General features: G+C 46.9%; 1 protein-coding gene across 3 annotated transcripts in view; it reads left to right on the top strand.

The window, feature by feature from the left end:
- CSGALNACT1 (chondroitin sulfate N-acetylgalactosaminyltransferase 1) overlaps positions 1–22,765 on the top strand; it is a 153,295-nt gene that overhangs the window by 66,637 nt on the left and 63,893 nt on the right. Inside the window, exon 2 of one of the 3 annotated variants that reach the window (XM_058657456.1) lies at positions 4,952–5,041. The gene's annotated coding sequence lies outside the window, so the exon portion shown is untranslated. Of the gene's footprint in view, positions 1–4,951; positions 5,042–16,502; positions 16,672–22,143; positions 22,359–22,765 lie in introns of those variants that run through there. The other 2 variants (XM_004591391.2, XM_058657458.1) reach the window with 2 other exon arrangements.

Genomic DNA, 22,765 nt, shown 5'->3' with positions numbered 1-22,765 from the left:
TTCTAACCCATTTCAGATGAAAAACCTCATCTCTTGCTCCGGACAGGATTGGGCATAGCAAATCTCCTTGTAGCACTGTCCATCTCTGGCAGTATCCAGCACCACTGGACAGCTGCAGCATGTCAGAGGAGCAGGGTCAGCCCACCAGGACTTATTGGAAGAGTGTGGCTGGTGGAGGGCACACTTGCCATGCACACTCCGATGGAAGCACAGCCACTGGATCTGCTTTAGGAGAGTGTGTGTTGTTGGTCTCACACCTAATGGCAGCAGAGGAATTTTATCTCTTTTCAAAGGACAGGTTACCCTTCTCCAGTCAGTCTGCCCTTTCCGTTCTGCAGTGCAGGATTGTATCTCTCCTGAGTGTGTGATTGGGGTCACGTTTGTATTGTGTGAGCTAACAGTTCGTCTGTCAGCACCACAAAGATAATTCAACTAGTGAAGTTGAGGAACTCCATGGTCCAGCTTGGGAGACAGCAGAGCATAAGGGAAATAGTGAATATCTTCAAGGCCATGATAGACTTTCTTTCTGGAAAAAGAGACTGCAGGTAGTTTAGTAAGATAAGGTTACTATCTGATATTGTCTCTGTTTATCAAAAAGAGAGTCAGAGGTTGAGGTGGAAGAAAATAAGGATGACTTGTTTCAGTGGGTGGATTAATAATAAGCAACAGATTCTTCTTGTTTAGTTTGTGTCTGAAATTTTGAGAGTGACCATTTTCAGAGTAACCATTTGGGGGGAGGAGAACTCATGACTCTTAAAAAATTTACTTATTTACTTATTTGAAAGGTAGAGTTACAGAGAGAGAGAGAAGAGAATGAGAAAGATTTTTGTTGTTGTTGTTCATTGATTTATTCCGGGACTGGGTCAGGCCAGAGCCAGGAGCCAGGAGCTTCTTCTGGGTCTTTCACCTGGGCAAAGAGGCCTAAGCACTTGGACCATCCTCCACTGTTTACCCAGGAGCATTAGCAGGGAGCTGGACCAGAAGCAGGACAATCAGGACTTTAACCAATGTCCATGAAGTGCTGGTACTGTTACGCCACAGCACCAGTACTTGTTATGACTCTTGGAGTCAGTTGTCCCCTAAAATATACTATTTGCTGCGAAATGATTGAACATGGAAGGAATGTGTTAAGAATGTGTTTGACATGGGATTTGTCATGGATGGCACCCAAGGGCATTGGCTTTTCTAAAACATATCCTTGAGAAAGATAACTTTAGATGTTGTCTGCAGTGTTCCTTACCCTAACCCTGTTCTGTGTTCCAAAGACTCTCCCCTGATTCACACAAATACAAAGCTTCAAATCTCTCTACATGCACATGAAAGAACTCTCCAGGCATGAGGGAGTTGGCAGTCTCTGGATATGGCACACGCACGACCAAGAGGTTTTCTCATCTTCTTTTTCACGTGTTGGACACCGATACATCTGACAGATCCATGGTGTAGATGGAGTAATGATTTTAAGGTTTTACATGGAGGAGAGTGAGAAAGTGTCGGAACTGGTGGAAGCTGAAAGGGCGGATTCACGCCATTGGACTGACTGCGTTCTTGATGCGTTTTGACATTTAGCTGCTAAAATCTTTGGTTTTTCAATTGAACATGGAGCAGCACAGGTTGCTAGATGAAGATGTGAGGAAACTGACCACAGCATGTTTGATTGCTGTTTTCTGGAAGACTGCCTAGGATCATGTATGGCAAACTTGAGCAGTGTGTAGGTGAGTTGGGCCAGACTACGGACCTTTAGCATCTCAACCAGGACACACCCAAGACCCCATAAATGGGTGACCCCATATCTTTTTTCTCTTATTAGACTGATCTTAATCAAGAGTGACAGAGGAGAGAGAGAGAGATCCTCCATTTGCTGGTTCACTTCCCAAATGGCCACATGGACTAGGGCCGAAACTAGGAACCTGGAACTCCACTCTGGTTTCCTATACGGGTGGCAGGGGCACAAGGACTTGGACCATCCTCTGTTATTTTTCTGTGTTACAAGGGAACTGAACTGGAAGCTGAGCAGCTGGGGTTCAAACCAGTGCCTAGATGGAATGCTGGCATTACAGGCAGTGGTTTTACCCCACTATATGACAATCCTGACCCCTGCATAGGGCTCTTTGCAACTTTTTCTTACGTATGATGTTCCCACTTACTGATGCTTGCGTCTAAGGCACCATGGGCACTGAATGAGTTCACGTGTAAAAAGCTGGCACCGTTGGGCCATGGTGGATGTGCCGTGACATGCCTGGCCTTTGTTCTCACAGGGCCTGTGTCCTGTTGAGCACACCTGCTTCTCCATGGGGTACTGCGGGTCACCTGTCATTTCCCATGGTGCTGCTCCCCTTCTACCTCAATCTCAAGATCTTGCTAGCCGTTCTGCCTTGGGGAGGAAGTCAGGGCTTGGAACTGTAAGAGGAACAGGCTCTCTGGCAATGTGATTGGGCCTTGCTGGTGCCAGTCACTCCAAGGCTGGGGGAGGCATGTCTCTCTGTATAGGAAAACCCTGTGAAGGGCAAGTTTGCTGGTGTGGGAAGTGCAGATTACGTGATTCCCAGTCACGTGGCCATGTGAGCTGCCAATCTATTTGTTTTCATTATTGGAACAAGTGCGCTTTTGGATTATGTAGATTTTTTTCTCTTTGTACGTAGCTGGCAGGGAAGGATATCAGTGAAGAGCAGGCCAGTAACTCAGCCTCCGACGCCGTCCTCTGCATGCTAAGAGGAGAAAAATGTGAGTGGTTGTGAAGGAGAATGTGAGAGTGATTGGAAGGCAAATTATAAACTCATTTCAGCTCTGGCCTGCAGGCACCTAGCTAACATTTTGTTGTCGGAGATGGAAAACAACCCCGATTCAGGTTCGAGTGATTATTACACTTTGACATTGCTGCCCCTCTGCCAAGGACAATTCCATTTAGACACAGACTAATTAAACCAGAAGAGGCAGAAGTGGGCTGTGAGAGCAAGGGAAGTGGAGACGGCCCTGAGCTGGGGCCCAGGTGCTTGGCAGCCCACTGCAGCACTGAAGCTGTGGGAGCTGGATGAGAGCATGCGGGGATGAAAGCCACCGTGCATCTCAACACACTGCAGTAATGGAAACTTACATACTGTGGTGACGTTCGCCGTACGTACTGCATGAGTATGTACTTCTGCATCCTGGAGTGCTTTTCCTCACCACTCGACGCACTGCAGTAACATTCTTACACAGTGCAAGAATACGCAGTTTTTTACACTGCTGTATATATCCGTCACACTTCCACACACTACAGTAGTATACGCTTCAACATACGGCGATAGTATGCACTCACACAAAATGCAGTGGCAAACCACTTCGGTACACTGCAGTAATATGTAGTTATTTTTATTTAAAGACTTTATTTAAAGGTTTATTTTATTTTTATTGCAAAGTCAGATATATACAGAGAGGAGGAGAGACAGAGAGAAAGATCTTCTGTCTGATGATTCACTCCCCAACTGACCGCAATGGCCAGAGCTGCACGAATTCGAAGCCAGGAACCAGGAGCTCTTCTGGGTCTCCCACGCGGGTGCAGGGTCCCAAGGCTTTGGGCCGTTCTGGACTGCTTTCCCAGGCCACAAGCAGGGAGCTGGATGGAAAGCGGGGCTGGCGGGATTAGAACCGGCGCCCATATGGGATTCTGGCGCATGCAAGGCAAAGACTTCAGCCACTAGGCTACCACACCAGGCCCAAGTAATATGTACTTCTACACATGTGTACATCTAGACATGATAGTATCATGTGTCTGCACTAGTGATATGCCTTGTGCCTCTATGCACTGCGGTAATACACAGTTCACACTGTCATAAAACACCTTACGCTATTATATCCCACAGTAATATTCACTTTTACACACCTTTGTAATGTGTGCAAGTGATATGGAAACATTCTTATTACTGTAAAGTGAGTGAGAACGACAGCTTTAGGGAGAGATGTGGCTACCCTTGGTGAAAGCCTGTCTCCTTGTCTGCTCACTGGAGGTGGCATTCCTAACCCATTTTGCAGGAAGGGCTCTGTGCCCTACCCAAGCTTTCCCACTGGCCCTTCCTTCTGGAACATTTTCATCTCTTCATCAAGGCCTCTCAGCTATCAGTCCACAGTGGAGTTTGTATTCACCTCTTTGCCCTTCTGCGTTTTGTGGACACACCTGTTTCTTCCTGTGATGGTCCTAACATGCAGGGATTGGCATGGGCCCCCCTCGGGGGTGGTGCATACCCCTCCCCTTGTTTCCACTCCCCACCGTGCCGCCCTTGCAACCAAATGCACGCGGGCAGGAAGTGTTTGTGTGTGTCGCAGAGGTGCGCGTCCCCGCTGGGCACTCACAGCGCCTAGCCTGGGCTGCCTCCAAGCCTTCTGAAGCTTTGGACCTCTGCTTTCCCTCGAGAACTTACAGGAGAATTTTCCATTTTCAACATCTCATTCCCAGGAACTTTTTTTTTCCCCAGCGGTGGAGCTGCCCTGGTGCTCGCCGAGGGGGCCGGACCCAGCGTGCCGACTGGCCGGGGGCGCCCTGAGTGACTGGCCCAGAGGGCACTGACTGGTCAGGGCGCTCTCACTGGAGCTGTGGGCTCTGCCAAGGCCAAGCCAGGCGCCGTGTGCCGGCTGCCTCGCCTGCTCCCGCGGCGCCCCTGGCTCACCAGGTGGGCGCCTAAGGGACTGTTAGTTACAAGTGAAAGTGTTGCCCTTTGCTCCTGCACACCCCCTCTGGGACTATCTGTATTTTACATCTTAATTCTCTTTCTTTGTAGCAGATTCTTTGTATTGTATCCTTTAAGATAGGGAGGGGGAAATTTCTCTCTCAACTTGAAATTCTGTTTCGTATCCTAAAGGGTTGGCAGTATTTTGCCAACTTACATGGACTTAAGGCGTGGAAATTCCCAGGGCTGAAGTGGGGGAGGCTACCTCCTATTTTTCCTTCTTCACCGATTTGTTTATTTTTGTGTTTCAGATTTCCTGTTTTCCCGTCAGGTGCCCAGGAGGTTTCCACTCAGCAGAATGGAGTAACTCCACTCTCACCGCGTTCTTCTTCTGCTTCCAGGTAAGCGAAACTCTGAATGCAGAATTACTCAAGTGTGACTTGTGTTCCGTACCCTGAGTCTGTCTGAAATGTGCCCAAAATTTCATTTTCCCATCGACAGTTTAGTAAGACGCAATTATTTCAAGATTTCAGTGCCTCCCTGGTTGCTTTGAAAGTTCACATAACTTTCCTGACTCTAGAGTTTCTCTCTGCTCTGTGTGAATAATGCCATCAGCCAATACTGTCACTAGAGGAGCGACTGAATACTTTTCTCAGAATTTTCACCTACATAGGAACGTTTGTTCTCCCTCTGGAAGCCAGGCCAGAATATGAAGCTTCCTAAAATATGTGTCCCGTGATCCTATGGATGTCATAATTTTGAGCATGCTGCAAAGTTGTTATTTGAATAGAACTGTTGAGGGAATTGAAGAATGTTCTTTTCCTGAGGGCGCAGGACATTCATGGGCATGATTCCTGAAATGCTGAGAGGAGTACCCCCAATTGATTACATGGTTGGTTTTAGTCTCGGGATGCATGCAAATCTCTGGAACGTTCTTTTTAGTTCTGCCCTGGTAACCCGTAATTTCGAGTGTATTTGCAGTCAGATATTTCATTATATCTGGCAAGGCTATATGTTTTTGGTCAAAGCACCCCCAACTGAAATGTTGAAATGCAGCTGGTATGCCATGTGAAGTGGGACATGTGTCTCCTTCTGTCATCAAAACAGTCCTGTCTTACTTTTCCCTAGAAACGATTTAGTAGATGTAAAAATGAAAAATGGCATACACGAAGGGGCTGCAGAAAGTTCAGGGAAGGTGGAGTGGAACCTGAGTTTTTGTGGGTACAAGAAGTTTGAAATCCATCAGTGTTTTTTTCATGTCCTACAGTAGCCATGAGCTTGTAGACCACTCCTCATGCATCATTTCAAAGGCGTCCTTTGCCTTCCCGGCCACATAACCAATGGACACAGACTTGGGTATGATTTGCCATTTTCTCATGTTTTACTTCAAGTTGCACTGTTGACAGTGAAAGGGTCAGAGCATTGGATTGGACATAGTTTTGCCTTTATGGACAGCACTGTAGTAGTAAGAGGACAACATGTAGATTTTTTTTAAGATTTATTTACTTTTATTGAGAAGTCAGATATGCAGAGAGGACAGGAGGCAGAGAAGAAGATCTTCCAACAACTAGTTCACTCCCCAAGTGACCACAATGGCTGATACTGAGCCTATCCGAAGCCAGGAGCCTGAAGCTTCTTCTGGGTCTCCCATGTGGGTGCAGGGTCCCAAGGCTTTTGGGCCATCCTTGATTGTTTTCCCAGGCCACCAGCAGGGAACTGGATGGAAAGAGGAGCCTCTGGGACACAAACCGGCACTCATATGGGATCCCAGCGCATTCAAGGCGAGGACTTCAGCCACTAGGCTACCATGCCAGGTTCACCAACATGTAGATTTTAAAAAGGGACTGTGTCGTAGTTGCTTGCAATAGAAAGAAGTTAAAAACAACCTTGGCAAAAAGTTTATGACAAACAAAAAGAGCATTTTTTTTCTCCCAGCAGAAAGTCAAGTGGTTTTGAAAAGACCTCTGAGATCAGACCCCACTGAGGGGGTAGCAGGGGTGTTCCCAGGTGGGTTTTCTGACGTTTCCTGTTCTTGAGCCTATCATGTCATTAGAACACCTTACGGACCATAGTTCCTAAGACCCTGCAACCATGGCAAAAAAAAACAGTAAATGGCTCAAGAGAGAGGCAATCTAAAGCCAGTGAAGGACGGTACAGGATGTGTGTGCTCTGAGCTAAGCTGTCGGGGTTAGCAAGTCAGGGGAATGGCAGGTGGCAAAGGGCAGAGCTGCTGGGCACCGGCTGGGTTCCAGTGCTGGCCCACATGTCAGTACAACTCAGGGCAGAGGCAGGGGACTGCCCAGGAGCAGGGAGGATCCCCTCCCCGCCTCTACAAAGGAAGGACATTCTGACCGGTGTGTCGCTGCTTGGACGCATCTTGAGGACGTTATGCTAAGTCAAAGGAGCTGGTCACAAAAAAGACAGCTTACTGAATGACCCCAACTAGTGGGCTCCCTAGAGTGGTCAGATGTGCAGCAGGGAGCTGCCCGAGGTCAGGGGGTGCCAGGGGCGGTGGCAGGAGGGGAGGAGGGCAGGGACTTGCATTAGTTGGTGCAGAGTTTCCCCTTTATAGAATGAGAACATTGCTGCGATTCATTGCGCCACAATGGGTGTGCTAAGCGATATTGAACCTGACAATGACTCAGATGGTAAATTTTATGTTGTCATTATGTAACTAAGTAAAAAAAAAAACCTTAACAGTGCTTGCTTTTGTAAATATAATTATATTTTAAAAAGTAAAAAGGGACAATGATTTTTTTTTTTTATTTTGAGACTTTTCCTGCCTTGACAGTTTAAAATGTATCGTGTAATAAAAAAGAAAACTGTATTGACACCAGCAAGATCTTTAGAATTTAAGTCTAGATCTTGTAACACACCTCCCCCGCGCCCACGGACACAGACACCTTGATTTTTTCCTGTTTGGTTGTTACATGTGTTTGCAATTGGTATCAGATTCAACATTACTCATTTCCTCACTTTTTTTTTTTGAGCAAAAACAATAGGCTTTTATTGCTCACCCAGAAATATTAGTGGAATGCTGAAAAAAGCAAAAAGAATTTAATGATTAAGAGCAGAAACATTCGTCCCACCACAAGCAGAGGGCATGAGCGCTCCCTGCTGTGACTGGGAGCTTCCTGGAAGCCAGCTGCTGTGGTCTGTTTGCTCCCATGGCCTACCCAGACACACTCAGGAGCCTGTCTCATGGGGCATCATGACCCTGGGGCTCCACCGAGCACTCTGGTGTTTGAAGGAGCACCGTTTGACAGCTTTCAGCAAACACTTGGGCAGTGGTGGCCTTTCCACCCGAAGGCTCCGACCCCACGTGTAATATCTTCCCCAAAGAACTTGAAGGGAGTGAAGTCACAGGGGCTGAGGACCGTGATGCTCAGAGGGGGAGGTGAGGAACAGATGCAGTTGGGTCGAAAGGTCTGGGAGTGCAAATAAGAGAGTGGGCATGGGCGAAAGGGAATTAGAACCTTCTAGAATTGTATAGCCCAATTACGAACATGGTCAAAGACTCAACACCCCCAGGAAAAATAAAATTCACCTCTTCTCCTGGATTAACTTCTAATCCAAGTGGTACTTCAGGTGCTTTACTAAAGCTTTTAAAATATGTATGATCTTTGGACATGTTGCTTAAAGGCTACCGTAAATATCCTAATGAAGAGTTATGTGCTTGCAACTCAGCAGGCGTACTGAGACACACTGCGTGCAAAGCTGCTGATGCGTTGTGTATTAATTCCTGGATAGCAACCAAGGCTCCAGAAGGGTCTCTGTCAAAAAAAAAAAAAAAAAATAAGGGGTTGGTTTCCAACAGCCTACATTGACTTTTCCCCCACAGATTTATTTTGTTATATGAAAGAGTTAAAGAGAGGAGAGACAGAGAGATTTTCATCTGCTAGTTTACTCCCTAAATAGTCAACAAAGGCTAGAGCTAGACCAGACTGAAGTCAGGAGCTTCTTCCAGGTCTCCCACGTGGGTGCAGAGATCCAAGCTCTTGGCCCATCTTCTGCTGCCTTCCCATGTGTCTTAGCAGGGCGCTGGATCAGAAGTGGAGCAGCCAGAACTTGAACCAACACCCACATGGCATTGTGGAGCCACAGCTGGCAGCTTTGCTCACTATGCCACAGTGCCAGCCCACAAATACTCTGTAAAAAGTAGATTATTGTATGTACTTGAGAAGCTGTTATAGAGGAAGAGGAGAGCCACAGATATAAAGATCTTGCATCTGCTGGTTCACTCCCCGAATGGCCACGATGGCCAAGGCTGGGTCAGACTGAAACGGAAGCTTGAAACTCCCTCGCAGTCTTCTGCCTGGGGTGTAGGGGCCTGAACACTCGGACTGTCTAACGTGCCTTTCCAGGTGCACCCGTGGGGTGCTGGGTTTGAAGTGCAGTGGGGACACCGACTGGCATTCACATGGGATCCCAGATTTGCAGGTGGTGGCGAAACCAGATGCACTACAATGCTGGCTCCTCAAATATTCACTTTAAAGGGGTAATATTTACTTTGAGGTTTTAGGTTTTGTTTTTTCTTACTTAATAGCTATTAAAATTAAAAATACCTTTTAAGGGTGGCTAATGAATTAAAGTCACTGATGGTTAATGTTTAAAACCTCACCTAGTGGCAAATTAAAATACTAATTTTTTGTTTCAAAACGCAGAAATCAAATAATCTATTTTAAGCTGGTGGGGGAGGTCTTGGAAGAATGTTCTGGATGAGTGGGGAGACTGAAGCCCGGGGTATCTCAGCTGGAAGTTTGTAGCCAGGGCTCCTCGTGTCTGCAGATGTGTTTTTTTCACTTCATCCCATCCTCCCTGCCAAGAAGTAGAGGCTCCGATGGAGGGATTAAAAAAAAAAAAAAGGTTGAAGATTACATTAAATCTCATCACATGATTTAGAGCATCTGACTTTCACAATAATTTATTTTGCAGCAAAATGGAATTACAACTCTTAGTCCAGCCTTGGAAAATTCTATCCTAACTCACGTCTGGCCCTAACTCACCATGGCTCTGCTCCTGGGCAGGAACCAGCTCCTAAGTGTGGACTCTCTGTTTACTCACTGCGAGCTTACCCATCTTTGCTTCCTGTGGCGTCCTCTGTGATTGTTTCAGACCCGCTGTGATTGTTCATCGTGGTGTTCTTGGAGATGTGGCTTCTTAGTGCTTATTTTCAGTACTCAGTGGTCAGTAGTAGTTTATACACGTCAGGTATCCCAGCTTGTCTATACTTGGCTGTCCCTTGGTATGTGCGGATCATGTGGCAGTGTGCAGTTCTGGTCTGGCTGTCCCTGCATATCCTGAACACAGTGATGTTCCCAGCATCCCACAGCTCTGTTCCTCTCACTGCTCTGCTGCACCCACTGCTGCGCTGAGCTGCACACCCACCTGAGCCATCTCTACTGTGTGTTCCAACGGCACCCTTAACTCACTCTGGCTCCAGCTTGAGCTGTGATAACACTGTCACCAGTCAGTTCCTGTTTCCACCCAGTGACCCAAGCCGAAACCCAGAAGTCTACCCTGGTTCCCCAGCCCTCCCTCAGCACGCTTACCTGGGATCCCATTCCCCTCTTGTCTGATCAGCTCCAGCCTTGTTATTCAGCACCTCCAAGGTCGTTCAGGCCTGCCTTTACCACTTTTCCCTTGGACTTGATGCTTTCTTTCAAGTTCAGCCTCCAGCAGGTGCAGGGGGTCTTTGTGATGCCTTTTGGCTGTCAGGGCCAGCTGCATAGCATCCCAGGACACCCAGGGCAACATTTCTGGCCTCTACTCCGCTGTGTGCCATGCTCTGCTCTGCCAGCCACACCCAGTCTCTCGTAGGTCCCTGCCTGGCTCTGTTTTCTCTGAGCATTGGCTCTGCTTTGCCTCTCCCAGGCCTGTCTTTTCCAGCTCATTCTCCGATGGCTGTAGACAGCCTCCTTCCCCCCTACTGCTTTTTATAGTGTTTATTAGCAAGTAATGCTATTGCCATTTGATTTTTTTTTGCCTTTCTTTTCTGTTAGCCTATGTTTTTGGAAATGACTATTTAATTCATCTGAAGTACAGAGAGACAGATATCTTCCATCCACTAGTTCATTGCTCAAATGCCTACCAGCAGTGGGGATTGGTTCAGGCCACAGTGAAGATCTGGGAACTCAGTTGGACCTCTCATGTGGGTTGCAGGGACACAAGTACTTGAGCTGTGACCTGCTGCTTTCCAGGTCTTCACATTAGAGAGAGATGCCATTGGGAGTGGAAGATGTGACTCCAACCAGGCATTCCAAGATAATCCCAATAGTGTCTTAAGCATTATACCAAATGCCAGTCCATAGCCTGAGGCGTGTAGAAGGTGAGGACTTTAGCTACTAGGCTACCACGCTGGGCTCAGATTATACATTTTTGGGGACTTTCCCCCCTCCTGCTTTTGGAATAGGCAATTAATGCTGTTCATTAGCAGTGTGTCTTATATCTAGAATTTAGTGGCATTAGCCGCGCTTTTATAATGGCATAAATAACTCCCTGGAGGAAGTAGAGTAACACCGTGTGATATAAAGCTAACATTAGCAAAATAAATATTAAGCCAAAGTTAAACATTAACCCAAGCTCTCTCTTCATTCAAATTCCAAGCTAAGCCTTACTCTGGCAGTGGTAACAACTCCAGTGGCTAACTTCCTGCTGCTCACATGAGAGCAGGGGAGACCAAGATTGTGCCCCTGGCTCCCAGTTCAAGCGTAGCCCAGTCCTGGCCATTAAGGGCATCTGGGAAGTGAATTATCAGATGGGATCTCTTAATATTTCTTCCCCCCTCCCCCACCTGCACACACGCGCACGTTTGCAAGTGTTTGTGTGCCTCTCAAATTAAGGAAAAATTACAAAGCTTGTGAAAGGTGGGATTAAAAGAAAAAAAATTTCAGTTGCAAAATGTTGAGATCTATGCAGTTTCCTCATAATATGCATTTTCAAGATCCTCCCAAAGGTGCTAGACATGGATTTCAAAAAAATTTTTGTGCGCCAAAATTATCTTTTCATTCTACCTTCTGGGAACATTTGACATATCCTAATGTGAGCTCTTTGTAAATTGGGTTTATTTCAGGAAAAGAAAACAAGCAAAACATTGTCTAGGTTAAAAGCATCTAATGGATATCATTTATGATCTTCCACTTTTTATGAATTCATGCTTGGGTGTACTAGGAGCTGATGACATTGTAGAGAGATAGCTGGGCTTCCCCATGCCCTTGGGATCTTATCAACTGGCAGTAGGCTACTCCTGATCTCTGTTGAAATGCGTATCTGTATATGCACAGTATTACATTTTAAAAAAGAATTTATTTTTATTCAAAAGTTGGATAAACAGAGAGGACAGGAGGCAGACAGGAAGATCTTCCCTCAGCTGATTCACTCCCCAAGTGGCCGCAATGGCTGGAGCTGAGCCAAAGCCACGAGCCTGGAGCTTCCTCCGGGTCTCCCATGCAGGCACAGGGTCCCAAGGCCTTGGGCCATCCTCGACTGCTTTCCCAGGCCACAAACAAGGAGCTGGATGGGAAGCGGGGCCATTAGGATTAGAACCAGTGGCGATATGGGATCCCAGCACGTTCAAGGAGAGGACTTTGAGCCGCTAAGCTATTGCACCGGGTCCAGATTATATATTATGTTAAGGGCTTCAAAGGAAAAGTCATAAGAATTATGAAAGAGTGTAAAAGAGGCACTTATATTTAGGCTGGGAGCAAAGGCTTTTGGAAGCACTAGCCAGGTTCTGCCTGTATACTGAAAATGAATTTTCCAGGCAAGGAGGAAAAAAACTTTGTAGAAGCACATACACAGACCCAGAGCACCAAGAATGCAGTCAGCATGATCCAACTGACAGAATGCCAGTGTGATTTTTCAGGAGTAGAAAGGCTGCTTGGGGAGTGGGGTCGGGGAGAGGGGAGGCTGTGAGAGGTGAGCCTAGAGCTGGGGCAGAACATGCTGGCCTCGGAGCTGTACCGAGGAGTTTTTGCATTTTGCAGCATGGAGGTGTTGCATGGTTTGGGTTTAGGCTAGGCTCATGGTCTGAGATGTTCACAGTGCCTGCAGTATGGATGGAACATTCGAGGGAACCAGAGATGGAAGAGCACGAGGCGGGAGGGAGGACTGTTCTGAGGGTGTCACCAGGAAGGTGACAGAGTCCGGAGTCAGAGTCGACAGAGCCGGAGAGAGAGCGGGTTTCCAGGGTGATGCCCTGTTGTGTGATGGCAGCAGGCAGCATATCCTTTGATGGGGATCAGGCAGGGGAGGGGATTGGGTGGCAAATCAGAAGTTCAGCTTTGGGTTTGTTAAACATTGAATACTGTGGGAGTTCTGTGTGTACTATATCAGTGTGCCTGGGACTCAGGCAGAGATGTTTAAGCAGGTTGGGGTTAGCATAGAGGGAGTTTCCTGAAAGATGAAGTGAGAGGAGCCAGGAGGCTTTGGGAAGCCTCCCTACAGCTACTGTCTATAAAGGAGACTGAAAAAGAACAGCCTGGGGGCCTTGGGGTGGGGGTGGGGATCTCCAGTGCAGAGTGGGGCCATGGGAGCCAAAGGAAAGTACTGTGGGAAGTTCCCGCGGGTCAAGGGCTTGTAAAGTTCCTTGGGGCACAGTAGGGTGGGGCCTGGGATCAGATATGAACTACAACACACAGGGATGTCACGTGCCCGTGGGGAGGCAGAGCTGGCAGAACCTACAGAGCTGCTGTGAAGGGAGGAGGTGTGGGCCAGGTTCCCCCAAAGCTTTAGTAAAACTTAGTCGCCCCGCCACACACACACACACACACACACACACACACGACCACTGGAAGTCCTGGGAGGGTTCACTGCCGATGCCAGGAGGTTGGGCTCACAGGGTCATCTGCACAAGGTCCCTGAATGCAGCAACGAGGGCTTGACAGGTGCCCACTCCTGCAGGCTGTCCTCCAGTCCTTCTCGCAGAGCCACCTGCTGGTCTGGTGCACAGGAGAGGGCTGAGCTCTGGAGAGAGGCAAGCACTCAAGACGAATTCCTACTCGAAATGGGAGTGGCTTGAGGCAGGCTGGCGGGATGGAAGGTCGAGGTGACATCTGCAGGCCATGTGCTGCTCTGTGCCCCGGGCCACTGTACCTGTCCCCAGAGACGATGGCTGGCCCTGCCCATGAACTGGATGAAAGCAGGCTTCACACACATGGTGGCGTCACTTTTTCCACTACTCCATTTGCTGCAGCCACACCTCAGTGTGTCTGCCACATGATATTCTTTTTACCCCTCAGCATTGAGCCACGGCAGAGGCTGGACTCGGGTTCCTGGTAAGCTGGTGTCAGGGGCCTCATCCCATGCCCTGCTGAGTGCTCCAGGTGTTCTGGAAGTGGTCACAGCCACCTCTGTGGTTTTACAGTTAAAAGCACCAAATATTGGGCCCAGCCGCGTGGCCTAGCGGCTAAAGTCCTCTCCTTGAACGCCCCGGGATCCCATATGGGCGCCAGTTCTAATCCCGGCAGCTCCACTTCCCATCCAGCTCCCTGCTTGTGGTCTGGGAAAGCAGTTGAGGACAGCCCAAAGATTTGGGACCCTGCACCCGCATGGGAGACCCAGAAGACATGCCAGGTTCCCGGCTTCGGATTGGCGCAGCACCGGCCGTTGCGCTCACTTGGGGAGTGAATTATCGGACGGAAGATCTTCCTCTCTGTCTCTCCTCTCTGTATATCTGTCTTTGTAATAAAACTAAATAAATCTTAAAAAAGAAAAAAGAAAAAAGAAAAAAAAGTAAAATGTCTTACCAGATTGCTTCCTGTCGTGCCATTTAACTTATTTCCCTGTCTCTGTAAGTTGGTAGGCAGAGGTGCAACTCAAGTGGATTCAGACTCAGTTGCCTCCTCGTCCCCCTTTTTAAAAAAGGACTTTTCTATTTATTTGAAAGAATATAGAGACCAGTGGTTAACTCCCCAGATGGCTGAGACAGCTAGCGCTGGGTCAGGCTAAAGGCAGGAATCAGGAACTCCATCTGGGTCTCCCAGAGCACTTGGGCTACTCTCCTTTGATTTCCCAGGCACATTGGCAGGGAGTTGGATGGGAAGCGGAGCCCACCCAACCCATGAACCGGTGCCCAAGTGGGATGTTGGCACAACAGGTAACTTACCCACTAAGCTACAACATCAGTCTCCAGGTTCATTTATTAAATGAAAAATAATTCGCAAGTGTTGTTGAAAATAATATCTTTTTTTTTTTTACAAAGTTTCATTTATCTGGAAGACAAAGCAATGGAGAAGGAGAGACAGAAATAAAGATAAATGACTCTCTGGTGGGGCCTTCTGGAACTGATAGAGTGTTGGGTCACTCCCCCAGATAGCCAGGTGTGGGCAGGTCAAAGCCAGGAACCAGGAACTCCATCTGGGTCTCCCACATGGGTGGCAGGGCCTAGTGGGCCATCTTCTGCTGTTTTCCCAGGAGAATTAGCAGGCAGTAGGGTTGGAAGAGGAGCAGCCAGGACCCGAAGCAGCACTCTGATAGGGGATGTCGGCATAGCAAGTGGTCTTCTAACAGCCTCTTGGGGAGTGAACCAGCAGATGGAAGATCTTTCTGTCTCTCCTTCTCTCTGTAAATCTGCCTTTCCAATAAAAATAAACAATAAATTTTAAAAAAGAATATATCCTACCTGCTGCTCCATAACACCAGTGCCATACTGTACCGGTTTAATAGCCAGAAAAGATTAAAATAGTTTGGAACAGATGAGGCTTGAGGCTGCCACCCCTTGCAGGGGCCAAGAGGACACGCCAAGAGCAGCTCAGACGAACCCTTGTTGGAAGAGTGAAACACTATTTTATGGCTCTGTGAGCAGAGCCTTCTCACCCGTTTCTGGTTGCAGAAAAGGGCTGTAGTGGGATTTTCCATTTGCATGTCCACTACGGGCCTGTTGCCAATGGAAGTGTTGGCTGGCAGACAGCTGTTTTGAAAACCAGTTCATGGCTCTGAATCCACCAGACTATGGGCAGCAGAGATGTGAAAGAAGAAATTGTGAACCTTGAACCAGGATGGCCGCTGGCCCTCTCAGAGCACAATTCCATGTTCCCTGGGCACAGGCTTGACTCCTTAAGCTTCAGGCCAAAAAAGACAGGCTTCCTGCGGCATTGGTGTGGCGTCAGGTCGTAGAAGTGGCGCATATTGCGCCTTGGCAGAGTCTGTGGAGATTCCTGCCCGTGACAGAACAAGCAGCCTGTCTTCTCAGGTCTGTCTGCTGAGGTTGGAATACCTAAGGGAGGCAGAGAGGCTGGGAACGAATCTCAGGTTCCCAGGAGCTGTGGGAGTTGTGGCCAGGGAACACAGGTACTGTGATGCGTTCATGCACCTGCTGTAGGGGCTTCCGGAATGCAGGGTATCCTGGGTGTCAGGAGAGCAGCTCGCCCAGGAAGAGCCAGAGGAGACGGATGGCTGGTTCATGATGGGGGTGGTCTGGGAAAGACCCTTGTGACTCCCCCTTCCCCTTCTTTGCATAGCAGCACCTGCGGGCACTGGCTGACTGCAGCCACAGGTGGGGTGTCAAACACTGAAGGCCGTGGAGTGTCTGATGAGTTCGGTGATTCTCCCTGGCCAGAGCATGAACACAGAGGCCCTGGCACCTGCCGGAGTTTCCATACCCAGAGCAGGCAGAGGCCACACCCCACTGATGGGTTTTTCAGGAGGCAGAAGGGAGAGGAAGAGGATTTTGTCTGATCCTGTTCCAGGAGCTGTGTTTGCTCAACACGTTGGTTACTCAGACAGTAGGTGGATGTTTTGAATGAAGAAATGGATGAGGAGGAACCATGTCTGCTTGTGTGTGTGTGTCTGTCTGTCTTGAAATCAAAGAAAAAACCCCAGAATACTACACCCAGAAGATGAATGATCCGCTAGTGGGAGGTAGAGAAGTCATTTTTGGTTCGTGGCATCCTTTGTCCTTTGTGAGTTTGTCATTTTTGTGTAATTTCCACCGGCACTGGGAAGGAAAATTCCAATTCCGGATTCTTTGTATGATCATCTTGCGTTTCTTCTGAAATGTAATTTTTTTTAGGACCAAGGCAGTTGTCTGGAGGTAAGTTTACTTCCGTGCAAAATCCTTGAAAGCCGTGTGTACAAAGGGTCTTTAAAAGTTTATGGAAATGCGCGTTATGAAAAAAAACATTCAGAGGCTTAAATGTTGGTTTCCACCAAAATAAACTTGCCTTTTGAATTTCGCTTTTCTTCAAGCTTTCCAAAGCATCCTCTGATCTCATTAGGGGGTATTTATTTTTTCTCCGTGACAGAATGAAAAATAGTGTCCTTTGTGTCTTCTGCACTTCCAGGGAAGATGTTAGTGTGAATTATCATAACGCGTTGCATCATAAAGCAGGAAGTGTGCAAGCCTTTGTTAGTCCCGAGTGAAATGCCACCTTGAACGTTTGCCACCCCATTTTCTTCTTTTTGCTTAGGGAAGGATGATTGTGGCATGATCTAGCCTAAAGGGTGATGTACCAGTTTTGTTCAGAGTTGAGTAGATAGAATTAGATTGGAGTACTGGAATAATCTTGGTGTGCGACTAAAACTTGTCATCCAGTTGGAGCACAGTCTAAGTAGTATGTACACAGAAAAGGATTCTCCCACTATCCCAACGAGATTTTGTTTACGGATAATTTGTGTCTTGGTCATGATCACATTAGTTTTCCAGGAGGTATTCTGTCTTTTTTTTTTTTTTAATGTTTTTGTTTATTTGAAAGACAGAGTTGCAGAGGAGGGAAGGGAGAGAGAGGGAGAGAGAGAGAGAGAGAGAGAGAGAGAGAGAGACGGGAATCTTCCATCCACTGTTTCACTGGCCAGGTGGCGGCAGTGCCTAGCACCGGGCCAGGCTGAAGCCAGAAGTTAGGAGCTTCATGTGGGTCTCCCATGTGGGTCTCCCATGTGGGTAGCAGGGGCCCAAACACTTTTTTCATCTTCTGCTCTCTCTCTCTCTCTTTTTTTTTTTTTTTTTTATACCATGAGCAGGGAGCTATATAGAAAGTGGAACAGTTGGGACCCAAGCCACCACCCATACGGAATGCTAGAATCAGAGGTGACCGCTTAACCTGCCCCCTAGGAGAGGCTCATGAATCCTATTGCTTTTCACTTCTTTCCTTAAGCTATTCTGAAAATTACTGTGGTTTTCCTCTTGGAATTAGTGATGAGTCTAAAACAGGGTTCTTCTCTCTTAACATCATCCCATGGCGATGTCATTTGGGAAGACGACTTTTATAGCAGATCTTTTAAGGGAAGTGCCTCTGTGGTGACATTGGGGGGGGGGGTGCGGTGGGATGTGGAATGCTAAAATTTGGAAAATATTATTTCTAATTTATTTTCACTTTTTATTTGCAAGTAGACACAGAGAGGCATCTTCTACCTACTGCTTCACACCCTAAAATGCCGGAAGCAGCGAGGCCCAGGCCAGGCTAAAATTAGGAATCAGGAACTCAATCCAGGTTTCCTACCCCAGCACTTGAGCTATCGTCTGATGCTGCTGCCCAGGGTGTGTGTTAGCAGGGGCTGAACTGGAAGCCGGGGAGCTGGGGCTAGAACCAGGCACTCTGATTTGGATCAGGATGTCCCAGCTCCTAGCTGTTCCAAATCCACCAAGAAAACTTAAAGGAGCATATTTTAAAACTTTTGCTTTTGTCAGTGTTTTGCCAATTGACTGGCAGAGGTCACTGTTTCCAGTATGAGAAGACCACCCTATGATGGGTGAGGTGCAGCTGAGCCCACTTCCTTGTGCCTATGGCCATGTGGAATTCCTGCCGGGTGAAGGGCTCCCACGTGCTGTTGTGTGTTCTTCTTACTGGCATTGTTTGCCACTTTCTTGTGCATCCTGGGTCCTGTGTGAACACATCTCCCACTGTGACTTGCTTGTATTAACTACTTCCTGTGATGCTTCCTCATAAGCAGGGAACATGTTAACTTTGATGGAGTCACGTGTGGGTCTGCCTTTTGATTCATGGTTGGTGCTTTTTGTGCCTTGTTTAAGAAATCCTTGACTATCTTAATATTAGAAAGATATTTCCTGTATTAAATTCCATTTATTCAGTGTTTAGCCTTTAATACCTAGGTGCAGAGGCCATCCAAAATTAATGTTTGTGTGCTATGATGGAAAGCGCTGAATTCAGGAAAAAATATATTAATGTGGAAACAATGGTAGTACCCGCTTTCTTGCAGCTCTTGACCCTTCATGCCCTAATCAACTATGTAAAGATTACCAAAATAAAAGAATTTGAAAAAATAGCTGAATTAATTGCCTTGCATTTGGCCGTGATCCTACCTATTGAAGACTGTCCTTCCAGACTCTGTGTCTCATTCTGTGTTCCTAAGGTGTAGCTCTGCTCCTGTGTATTCTGATACATTCTGTACTGGTTGAGTTACTATATATTCATCAATCTTAGTATCTCATTTTCTTGTTCATCAGTTGATATTTGACTTAGATAAATCCCAATCCCCTTAAAGTTTTGGAATTTTGATTGGGATTGCATTTATTACATTGCATTGATTACACCGATTGCTCACTACTCCGACCCAAGCCTCCAGGCTCAGGTTGAATGGGTCTGCTGTTGGTGGGCACCCCTCTCTTGGTTCTGATATCCAAGGGAAATTTCTCGGTGTTTAACCATTTATGGTGCTTGCTGTAGTATTTTTCTTCTGCTGGGTGGTCGGACGGAGACACAGTGACCTTCTTTCCTAGGGATTTCAACTCCTGAGTGCTCTCCTTCCTCAGATGTGTTTTCTGCATTTGTCCCCGTGGCCGTCTGAGTTTTCTGTTTTAGACTGTTATACGAGAAATCCCTCCTTTCTATACGTTTTGGACCTACTAAATGTTTGAAACAATCACTTGGATCAGTATGATGACTACTGGATCCTGGTTGCTAGACTTTTTGGTAGGGTTTTTGTGTCTTTTTGTGTCTATGTTCATGAGAAATGAGTTTCTAATTTTCCTCTCTCATGTCATCTTTGTTGTTAAAAATTGGACCTTTAAATATTTCATTTCATTCTGAAACTCTCCGAGGAGTTAAAAATATTAAGTTAGCATTGAGCGTTGAAATAGAATTATTTATTCATGTGTGTAGTCCAGGGAATGTTAAATATTTGGAAATTATCTTCCTTTAGAAAAATTCAAATCATGTTCAGAATGCGTTCAGTTTTGCTGACAGTGATGATTCCTTTATATAAATGGTCTGATGGGAAAAGTTTCCTTTTCTTTTCTCCAAACTATCTTTCTAAAACTGTTGGTGAAACATGCTTTTTAAGATAACTGGATTGAAAACTGATTCGATATTCCACTCCAATCTCTAAATTAAATGTCAGTGTGGAAAGAATTTTTCTTATTTTGGATAACCCGTGGCATTAATAGTTGAAGTGGTGAGTCATTCATATTAAGCAGTCTGTTTCCTAAAAATAGTTTTCACTCTATAGCGTGCAAGTGTTTTAAGTTAAAGTAGAACTCTAAGTAAAATATGATGTAAATGGTGTACAATATGAGGCCCTTTCAAAGAGTTGATGAAAAAGTGGAATTAAAAGATAAGCCTGTTTTGTTGCATAAACATTTTGACCTATTTCCCATGAAAGCCTTTTGTGTATCTTAAAGTCAAAAGCAGTAAGATTTGCAGGAAAATCAAGTGTAAGTTTTGAGGGAAATTTCAGGCACCCCAACAGTTAACTCCAGTTTCCTTTCTCTTCACTGCCCCCATATGGAACTACATTTCCAGGATTTCCTTTTGCTTTTCCTCTCTGAGGGGTGTTCCAGTGTAGGTTAAAAGACTAGGCAGATGGACTCGTCTGTCTGTGCAGGTGTGGTCTGTTTACAGCACACCTGCCTGCAGGTGTCACTAACCGTCTGGAGCTGGTTCAATTTTCATTTGCAGCTGGAAACTTCAGAATGTTTCCCTTTCATCTCTGCATTGACCTGAAAATCTTTAAAGCTTTTTGACTTGAGATTTTGCTTCAAGATAGATGACACATTAATACGACTGTGATAGCTCTGGTGTTGGCACTCAAGAAATTATCCAGGGAGAGAGCAAAAGAGAATATTGGTTTGTGTCTGCTTGCAGCAGAGGAAAGCTTGCATACAGAACAGTCCCCATAATGCTGAGTTCTGACTGTGACAACTCATTAAATCCACCCCAGCACAACGCTGTTGGTCAGGATTTGCTGTTGCTGGGTGCGATGACAAAGCGTGTTGACTCTACGTTGATGTCAAAGACAAGATTTCCTGAGTCCTGATTGTCATTCATTCTCTCCCTCTGTAGAATAAAAGGGTTGCACCTTACCAAAAGGATTTTATTCAGTGAGAAGCCCTGGGTTCATGCAAGTGTATTGAACGCTTGCAGTGTTGTGGCACAAAGTGATCTTTGAGAGAACAACTCACAGGGAATTATGCATTCGAGGTGGCTGTTTGTAGACTGGGACCTTGAAGGCAAAAGGAAGACTTTTTTTTTTCCACTTCTTCCGCCCTGTGACTTTCCCCACGACTGTTACCAAGGGAACAAATGCATGCAGTCAAGTTTCCACCGAGTTGCATTTTTAGTAGCGTATTCAACAGGTTGAGTCCTTCCTACTAAACACACATCCCGTGTTCTTAGGCAGTGCCTGTGAGGAAGAAGGAAGATTGCGTTTTGTCAGCAGACATGAGGGGAGGCAGAGCTACTTCTTAGTTCTGCTGCAGCCTGGCTCTAGGAGCCTGCTCAGTCCAGTAGGACATTGTTGTTCCAGGAGACTTCAACAACTTCATGCAATTAAAAGGAGCCCAAAGCGGTCTTGGTGGCACTGAGATAAAGTTGAATAGTCACAGGTGTTTCCAGATGGGCCGGTGTTGAGGTCTTGTCCTCCAATTGTGAGCTTTGTCGGGGATTGTGCTTTAGTGTGTTGGATGGATTCCAAACACTTGGGTCAGAGAGTCCTCTGGGCGGCTTGGAGTTGGGAAACACCGGGGCCTCCGTGCTTCAGAGAGCCTCCCTGCTGCATTTGGGGGGGTGTGGCTTTCCTTCTTCAACTTGCAGCCCGGAACTTCCCTAACAGTCTTTGACACTGGCGTTTTTTAGGGTCTCATCCGGGTCTCCCTCCTTTTCATCCCACTGTATTTCTTCCTGGGTAGTCCCTTTCTGTCCTCGTTCTCAGCGCCCAGTTGTCATCTCCAGCCCAGGACCACCGCCCCCGACCTTAGGCTTTGGAGGTGTACATCTGTGTCACTCATGGAGTCATCTCTCCTCAGCTCTGCACACCCGGATCTTGCCCTGTGTGCATGGTCTGTGACCTCACCACCCACCCATCTGATCACTCAGCACAGCAACAAGTCAACCACCAGTCCCACCCATTTTCCTCCTTCTGAACAGGTTGTTAGCTTGTTTCTACTGTTCTGTGAAAGTACCTCATGCCCAAGGTTAGCGAAGTCAGAAGGTGCAGGATGACAAGCGGTGTTTCCCCGTCTCTCGTGCCGCCCTACCCCCATTCCTTCCTGCCGAAGGGAACCACGCTGAATTCCTGTAACTGCTTTTTCTTAGTCACCATCCTGTCTCAGAGGCCTGTGTTTGTGCTCTGATTTCCTGGTTTATCAGTTCTGAGCACCGTCTGCTGGTTTCCTGCTGTACTCTGCCATCTCGCCTTCCTCGTTTGCCCAACATACTGGTGCAATTTTTAGTTCCTCCATTTCAGCCACTTAAGTCACGCAGTTGTATTTTACAGCTCGTACCATTCATTGCCCAGAGGTGGCATCACTCCGTTCTGGTTTCCAGAGTGAGCATTTTGGCCCTTGTTGAACTTCCCTCACACAGCTTCTGTGGCGTGTGCTGCCCAGTGCCGGTTACCAACCTTGATAAACCCATCTGTGTGCTTTTGCCTTGGAACCTGGAAGACACTGCCTCCAGCGTTGTTGATGGTAAGTGTGCAGTCTGTCTCTGCGTGCCTGGCCAGGCAAGCAGGTGGTCGCCGCTTTCTCTTTGGAAACCTGCAGGATCCTTTCACTCCGTGGGCGTTTCTCTGTGTGGCGTTCACTCGTATTCTTTTTATTGCCCATTCATTCTCTACCGTTCTATCAATTGTTTTAAGCCACTGTCTCTTTTCACTTTTTGGGGGGGGGGGGTGTTCTGTTAGCTACTGGGCAATGGCTAAACTGTAGTATCGTTTGCATGACTGTATTTTCT

The sequence above is a fragment of the Ochotona princeps genome, chromosome 32, assembly GCF_030435755.1.
Source record: "Ochotona princeps isolate mOchPri1 chromosome 32, mOchPri1.hap1, whole genome shotgun sequence".
NCBI lineage: Eukaryota > Metazoa > Chordata > Mammalia > Lagomorpha > Ochotonidae > Ochotona > Ochotona princeps.
The sequence above is the reverse complement of the archived record's forward strand: the minus strand, read 5'-3'. Positions and strand labels throughout refer to the sequence as shown.